Source organism: Primulina tabacum, chromosome 14 (assembly GCF_025594145.1).
Source record: "Primulina tabacum isolate GXHZ01 chromosome 14, ASM2559414v2, whole genome shotgun sequence".
Classification (NCBI taxonomy): Eukaryota; Viridiplantae; Streptophyta; class Magnoliopsida; order Lamiales; family Gesneriaceae; genus Primulina; species Primulina tabacum.
Genome location: NC_134563.1, coordinates 30,147,388 through 30,155,427, shown reverse-complemented (window position 1 = coordinate 30,155,427; position 8,040 = coordinate 30,147,388).

Below are 8,040 nucleotides of genomic sequence, written 5' to 3'. Positions count from 1 at the left end.
TAAGCTATGCAAGTTAAGTATTTAAAATTTATGTTAGTATGTGCAACAACGGCCCCAAATGAAATCCAACGAATCCCTCGACGCCAAGTAAGTATGTTCGACGTGCAAAGAAAATACTTTTAAGTTTTTGAGGTATGCTAAATGTCTTATGACCAAATTATGTATGGAATTGGAAAGCGGTAAAGTATGACCAGGGACCAATCCACCCCGTTAGATTATGAACGGGTTTAGATCAGGATTGGAAAGCGGTAAAGTATGACTAGGGACCAATCCACCCGTTAAATTATGAACGGGGATCTCATGTATGTGGCAGTGGATCTTCCCTGTCAGCCCAGTACTGTGGTTTAGTCTGATCAGGCGTATTTATGTATGGGTCACTTGCTTTGAAACATGCCGCTACGCAAAATGATGAAGTTTATGTATGTTCAACTATGTACAAGTATGCAAGCATGTTTAAGAAAAGTTTTATGTTGATGGCACGTCTATGTTATGTATGTATGTTCAAGTTTAAGTATGCAAGTTCAAGTTTCAAGTATGTACGCTCTATTTTAAAGTTGCATGTGATTTTATTACGTATTACTCGTTACTCCCAGTGTATACGTGTTGAGTCTTTAGACTCACTAGACTTGATCGATGCAGGTGATGAGGCATTTGAGGAGACGAGAGATATGGACAAGTGAGCTAGCTTGGACTGGGCGGGAGGCTAACCCGAGGATCACCAAGTTTTAAGTTTTATGAAATGTTTAAAAGTACTCTGATTTATGTTACTGGTTATGAGATTTCAAACAAATACTTTTGTCAAACTTTATTTTTAGACCTTTTGTTACAAACTACTTTTGGGATGTACGATTTACATTATCGAAATTGAAGTTTGATTTCTCTTTTAAGAAAATTTTTATTTTTCCGCAAATTTCAAGTAGTAAAAAGTACGGTACGTTACAGTTGATATCAGAGCGGTGTTCTTGTAAAGGGTTACGCCTACTGCCATTCGCAAGAAGCTCACGATGTCACATCTCAAGTCTGTAAGTTTTAAAATTTTAAATTTATGTTATGTAGTAAGCATGAAGTTTTGATTTCAGCATGTGCATATTTTTAAGTTCAAGTACGTGCATCTTATGTTATTGATATCAGGTTCATGCATGTGGGGCTTATGTAGTGGGTAAATTCTGGAACAGTATGCCTCCTAGACGTATGGTTAACCGTGAAGTAAGGGATGAGGATAGAGAGGCCCGAGTTGAGGGAGGGAACGCTCCCCCTCCTCCACCACCAGATATGCAAGCTCAGATGCTTGCTGGGATGACTCAATTCTTCGCACAGTTTGCGGGGAAACCAAGCCGCAGTAGATGCAGGGGCGAGGCCCCGACCTGAGGCTGTGTATGAAAGATTTAGGAGGATGAATCCGAAGGAAGTTTTCGGGTACCACTGACCCGATGATAGCTGAAGGATGGATTAAGTCCATCGAGATAATCTTTGATTTTATGGAACTGACCGATGCAGATAGGGTCAGGTGTGCCACGTTCTTTCTGACAGGAGACTGCCAGACTATGGTGGGAGAGTGCGTCAATGTCAGTCAACTTGCAGGTGTTGCCTTGGAATGGTTTCAAGGAGGTTTTCTACTCAAAGTACTTCACTGAAGAAGTACGCTCCCGTCTGACCAGGGAGTTCATGACGTTGCGTCAGGGGGATAGCAGTATTGCGGAGTTTGTGAGAAAGTTTGAGAGGGGGTGTCGCTTTGTGCCCCTGATAGCTAATGATGCCCAGGGGAAGTTGAGGCATTTCATGGATGGTTTGCGGCCGATCTTGCGCCGTGATGTCAGGGTTGCTGGTCCGACTACCTATGCCGTGGCAGTATCTAGAGCCTTGGCGGCAGAGCAGGACCAGAGAGATATCGAGGTTGATAGGCAGTGCAAGAGGCCCTATCAGGCACCACAGCAGCAGCAGCAGCAGCGACCCCAGTTTAAGAGGCCGTTCCAGGGGCAGCCAGGGAAGAAACCTTTTCAGGGACCGCAGAAAGGCAAGGGTCCTATGCCGCAGCAGAGAGCGCCACAGAGGCCAGGTGAGCACCCGGTATGCCCGAAGTGCAATCGCCAGCACCCGGGGCAATGTTTGTAAGGGTCAGGCAAGTGTTTTAAATATGGAGCCAGTGACCACATGTTGAAGGAGTGCCCTCAGTGGAAACAGCCGACTCAGGGCAGAGTGTTCGTCATGCATGCTCAAGAGGCGAACCCAGACACGACGTTACTGAACGGTAAATTTTTCTACCTAAGCTCAGTATTATTTCACCTTGCATGTTCGTTTTGATTTGGGACTATTAGGATGCTAGTTGGCATTTTTGGTGTCTCTTGTTGCATGAGGTTAATATTAGAATTTTCGAGATATAAGTTTTGTGTTGTGCTTACGCCTCTCAGGAAATATTTTCATTAAGAGATTAGCTACTATGGCCTTGGCAGATTCCGAGGGCCACTCATTCATTCATCTCGGAGACTTTTGCTAACAACTTGGATATCAAGACCATCGGCCTTGATGCGAATTATTCCGTGACAGTCCCATCAGGGGAAGAGTTGTCAGCTACTAGCGTGGTCAGAGACATTGATCTCGAACTGCAAGGCCATCTAGTGTATGCAGATTTGATTGTCTTGCCGATGCCAGAATTCGACATTATCTTGGGTATGGACTGGCTGACGAAGAACCGAGTCCTGATTGATTTTCAGAAAAGATCAGTATTGGTTAGACCATTGGGTATGGAGCAATTTCTTTTTGAACCAGCCAGATGGAGAAGTTTCCCTCGCATGATCTCTTGCATCCAGGCGCGGAAACTTATTTCCAAGGGGTGTCAGGCTTTCTTGGCTAGCATCATTTCAACACCTGACATACCCACTCCGTCAATATCACTTGTGCCAGTAGTTAGAGACTTCCCAGACGTCTTTCCTGATGACGTCACATGTTTTCCACCAGAGAGAGAGGTGGAGTTTGAGATTGATCTCATGCCAGGCACAGTGCCAATCTCTAAGGCACCGTACCGATTGGCTCCAGCTGAGATGTTGGAGTTCAAGCAGTAGATTCAGGAGCTCCTTGACAAGGAATTCCTTCGCCCTAGTTTCTCAGCGTGGGGCGCACCAGTGCTCTTTGTGAAAAAAAAGGATGGGAGCATTAGGCTGTGTATCGATTACCGAGAATTGAACAAAGTAACGACCAAGTACAAATACCCACTTCCCATAATCGAAGACTTGTTTGATCAGTTGCAGGGAGCTACAATGTTCTCTAAGATAGATCTTCAATCAGGGTATCACCAGCTGAAGGTAAAAGACGCAGTATTTCACAAGACAGCCTTCAGGACCAGGTATGGGCATTACGAGTTCTTAGTGATGCCGTTTGGATTGACGAACGCTCCAGCAATTTTCTTGGAATTGATGAACCGAGTATTCCAGCCCTACCTAGATCAATTCGTCATAGTATTCATTGACAATATTCTTATCTAATCGAAGAGCCATGAGGAGCACAACCAGCATTTGAGGACAGTTTTGCAGGACCCTGCAGAGTCTGTAAGTTATTTGCGAAGTTCAGTAAGTGTGAATTCTGGTTGGAGAAGGTAGCCTTTTTGGGTCACATAGTATCAAGCAGTGGTATTGAGGTGGATCCAGTGAAAGTGGCAGCCGTTAAGGAATGGGTTGAGCCGAAGAATGCTTCAGAGATCCGTAGTTTTCTGGGTTTAGCCGGTTACTATCGTAAGTTTATTCAGGGATTTTCTTTGATAGCAGTACCACTCACTTCACTGACCAAGAAGAATGCTAAGTTCGTGTGGAACGACGAGTGTCAGAAGAGCTTCGACACTTTGAAGCAAGCCCTTATTTCAGCACCAGTGCTAGCCATGCCATCCAGGCAAGGGGATTTTGTGCTATACACCGATGCATCTAAGCTCGGGTTAGGCGCAGTGTTGATGCAGCATGGTCGGGTGATAGCTTATGCTTCCAGACAGTTGAAGGTGCATGAGAAGAATTATCCAACTCATGATTTAGAATTAGCCGCCGTTGTCTTTGCATTGAAGATTTGGAGACACTACTTGTACTGCGAGAAATGCCAGATATTTACTGAGATTCAGAGGTTTGGGTTAGAGGTTTATCCCAAAGGCAGAGCCCCCAGACTACCTAATCTGACAGTCAAGTCTGATTTGCTAGACCGAGTCCGTAGAGGTCAGTCTTCAGATGAGCAGTTACTGAAATGGAGACTGAAGGATGAGGCCAAGGGCAGTGTTCTCTACACAGTTACAGATGGTGTTGTGAGATACAGAGGTAGAATGTGGGTGCCTAGTGTTGATTCGATCAGAGAGGATATTCTGACAGAGGCACATGCATCTCCATATTCAATCCACTCAGGAGGCACCAAAATGTACAAGGACTTGCAGATTTTGTATTGGTGGCCAGGGATGAAGCGAGACATCCGCAGATTTGTGTCTGAATGCCTCACTTGTCAACAAGTGAAAGCGGAACATCAGAGGCCAGCAGGAATGTTTAAGCCACTCCCCATCCCAGAGTGGAAATGAGAGAATATTACAATGGACTTTGTGGTTGGTTTGCCGAGGTCAGTCAGAGGATTTAATGTCATTTGGGTTATAGTTGATCGACTCACCAAGTCAGCACATTTCCTGCCAGTGAAGACGACTTTCTCCATGACGCAGTATGCGGAGCTTTATATCAGGGAGATAGTTCGGTTGCATGGGATCCCAGTTTCTATTGTGTCTGACAGGGACCCGAGGTTTACATCGTCCTTTTGGAAGAGTTTGCATGCAGCCATGGGGACGAAGTTGCTTTTCAGTACAGCTTTTCATCCTCAGACAGATGGCCAATCTGAGCGAGTGATTCAGATTTTGGAGATCTATTGCAAGCCTGTATGATCGATTTCCAGGGGACTTGGGAGTCTAAGCTACCTCTAGTGGAGTTTACCTACAACAATAGTTTTCAATCATCCATTGGTATGGCTCCCTACGAGGCATTGTATGGGAGGAAGTGCAGATCGCCGATTCACTGGGATGAGGTTGGTGAGAGAGCAGAACTTGGTCCAGAAATTGTTTAGCAGACTGCAGATGTGGTGGTCAAGATCCGAGACCGGATGAAGACCGCCCAGAGTCGTCAGAAGAGTTATGCTGATAAAAGAAGAAGAGATCTAGAGTTTGCCGTAGGTGATCACGTTTTTGTAAAGATAGCGCCTATGAAGGGTATTATGAGATTTGGGAAAAGAGGCAAGCTGAGCCCGAGGTTTATCGGGCCGTTTGAGATTCTTGACAGAGTTGGGACACTAGCTTATCGTGTTGCCCTTACGCCGAATCTTGCCGGGGTACACAATGTGTTTCACGTCTCAATGCTGAGGAAGTACCTAACTAATCCTTCGCATGTTTTGAGCTACGAGCCATTGCAGTTGGCTCCAGATCTGTCATATGAGGAGAGACCTGTCCAAATCCTAGACAGACAGGAGCGTAGACTTCGGAACAAAGTGACCAAGCTGATCAAAATCCGGTGGCTGAACCAATCAGTGGAGGAAGCCACTTGGGAGTCAGAATCAGATATGAGAATTCGCTACCCGGAGTTGTTTGGTAAGATTTAATTTCGAGGACGAAATTTATATAAGTGGGGGAGGAACTGTAGAGCCCAAATTCAGTACACGTATAACCCATGCATTTACTTAATTATTAAAGAAGTTTTTTTTTTAATTTTAAAATGAGTCTTAGTATTGCATGATTTATTTAAATGCATTATTTTAAATTAATTATGTTTATGTGATGCACGTTAAAAATGTTTTCTCGAGTTTCATGTTTCAGACGATTATTCGAGGCGGGATCGAGGAAAAGACCGACGACGATTTTTGGCAAAATTTTTACTGTGGTCTTTTATTTTAAGTCAAGGTTGGGGCATTTTAATTCATTTATTAATCTCTAGCATTTTAAAAAGCCTAATTTAATTATTAGGTGATTTTAAGATTTTTTTTAAAGCTAGCAATAGTGTGTTTTATTTTAAAATAGAGGATTTTAGTAAATTCGGTATTAATTTACCATTTTTATTATCTTCTAATTGGTTTAACATTTTAAATAGCTTGATTAATTATTTAATTAAGCAAATTTTCCCCTAATTACTCACTCACACACGTCACACACACTCACACACACTTACACTATTTTCACACACACCAAAACACACAACACACACCTACACATTTTATTTTTAGAAATTTGAGAGAAAACCTAGGGTTCTTCCTCATACAGTAGCCGCCCCTTCCTCTGATTATTTTCAACGAGTTTTCGTCATTTTCGTTGCAAGAAAATAGTGCCACGATCGTCCCGGATCAAGCCTCGCTTCCTTCCCACTTCTGTATCGTCGTTTCGATACTTTTAGCTACCAAAAGGCACGTATATTCTGTTATTTCTGTATCGATCTCGTCATATTATGCGTTGTCTTGTTATTTATGAGTAAAATACATGTGTAATGTGTAGAAGTTTGAGCAATGATGTTTGGATCAATTTTGAAACAGTTTTTGGATTATAAATCTCATTTTTGCTGTCATATTTAAAACTGCAATTTTTCGGTCGTGATTTTGAGAAAACTTTCAACATGAAAATTGTATAACTTTTTGATACCTTCGATTTGACAGTAAATTTGAAATATTTGGATAAAAATTGAGTGAGTTATGGCGTTTTTCGTGGGACTGCTCAAACTGCGTTTTCAGAAAATTATGATATTGATGCGTTCTTGAAGTTTTATTGTTGCAAGCTTCGTTGGGGATCGACGGGTGATCGTTGCTACGTCTAGGTATGATTAGTATGATGTTGGGTTGGTATTTGGTATGCCGGTTAGTGTCGATAGGCAATTGAATCCATTAGAAGTCGTCATAAACGATTGGTGTCAATTTCCGTGTTTATGAGATTGTATGGTGTTAGGATGGGCGTCGTTGTTTCGGGGTGTTTGCACAGGTTGTATCAATGTGATAGCACCTTAGGATGGGTCTCGAGGTGTCGGTTCATAGTCCGTACGGTCGAGTTTAGAATGTTAAGCAATACATGTATTAAATTTTCGTAGATTTTCAATTAGCGCAGGTACCCGGACCCCGGGACGGACCCTTACACGGGGTCCGTGCCTTTGATTTCTTCTTGGTGTCAATTTTGCGAGCCAACACGGACCCCCACACGGACCAGGGCACGGGGTCCGTGCTTTCCCTTTTCTTCACGACAAATTTCACCGCACCTACACGGACCCGGAGCAGGACCTGGGCACGGGGTCCGTGTCCCTTCTTCTTCCCGAGTATTTCTTTTGCGCACCTACACGGACCCATACACGGACCCAGGCACGGGGTCCGTGTACTTCATGTTTTGGGAAATTTTATACTTTGCTTTGAGGTTTCATGTCTTGGGTTAGTACGATGATTTAAATGAGGTCAAGTCCCGAGTGTTTTAGAATGTCTTAAGTTATTTATTGAATTCGGTGGTAAGCACGTATACCTATGTCTAATGCTATGCAAGTTAAGTATTTAAAATTTATGTTAGTATGTGCTGCAGCGGCCCCAATTGAAATCCAACGAATCCCTCAACGCCAAGTAAGTATGTTCGACGTGCAAAGAAAATACTTTTAAGTTTTTGAGGTATGCTAAGTGTCTTGTGACCAAATTATGTATGGGATTGGAAAGTGGTAAATTATGACCAGGGACCAATCCACCCCGTTAAATTATGAACGGGTTTAGATCAAGATTGGAAAGCGGTAAAGTATGACCAGGGACCAATCCACCCGTTAAATTATGAACGGAGATCTCATGTATGTGGCAGTGGATCTTCCCTGTCAGCCCAGTACTGTGGTTTAGTCTGATCAGGCGTATTTATGTATGGGTCACTTGTTTTGAAACATGCTTCTACGCAAAATGATGAAGTTTATGTATGTTCAAGTATGTACAAGTATGCAAGCATGTTCAAAAAAATTTTTATGTTGATGGCACGTCTATGTTATATATGTATGTTCAAGTTTAAGTATGCAAGTTCAAGTTTCAAGTATGTTCGCTCTATTT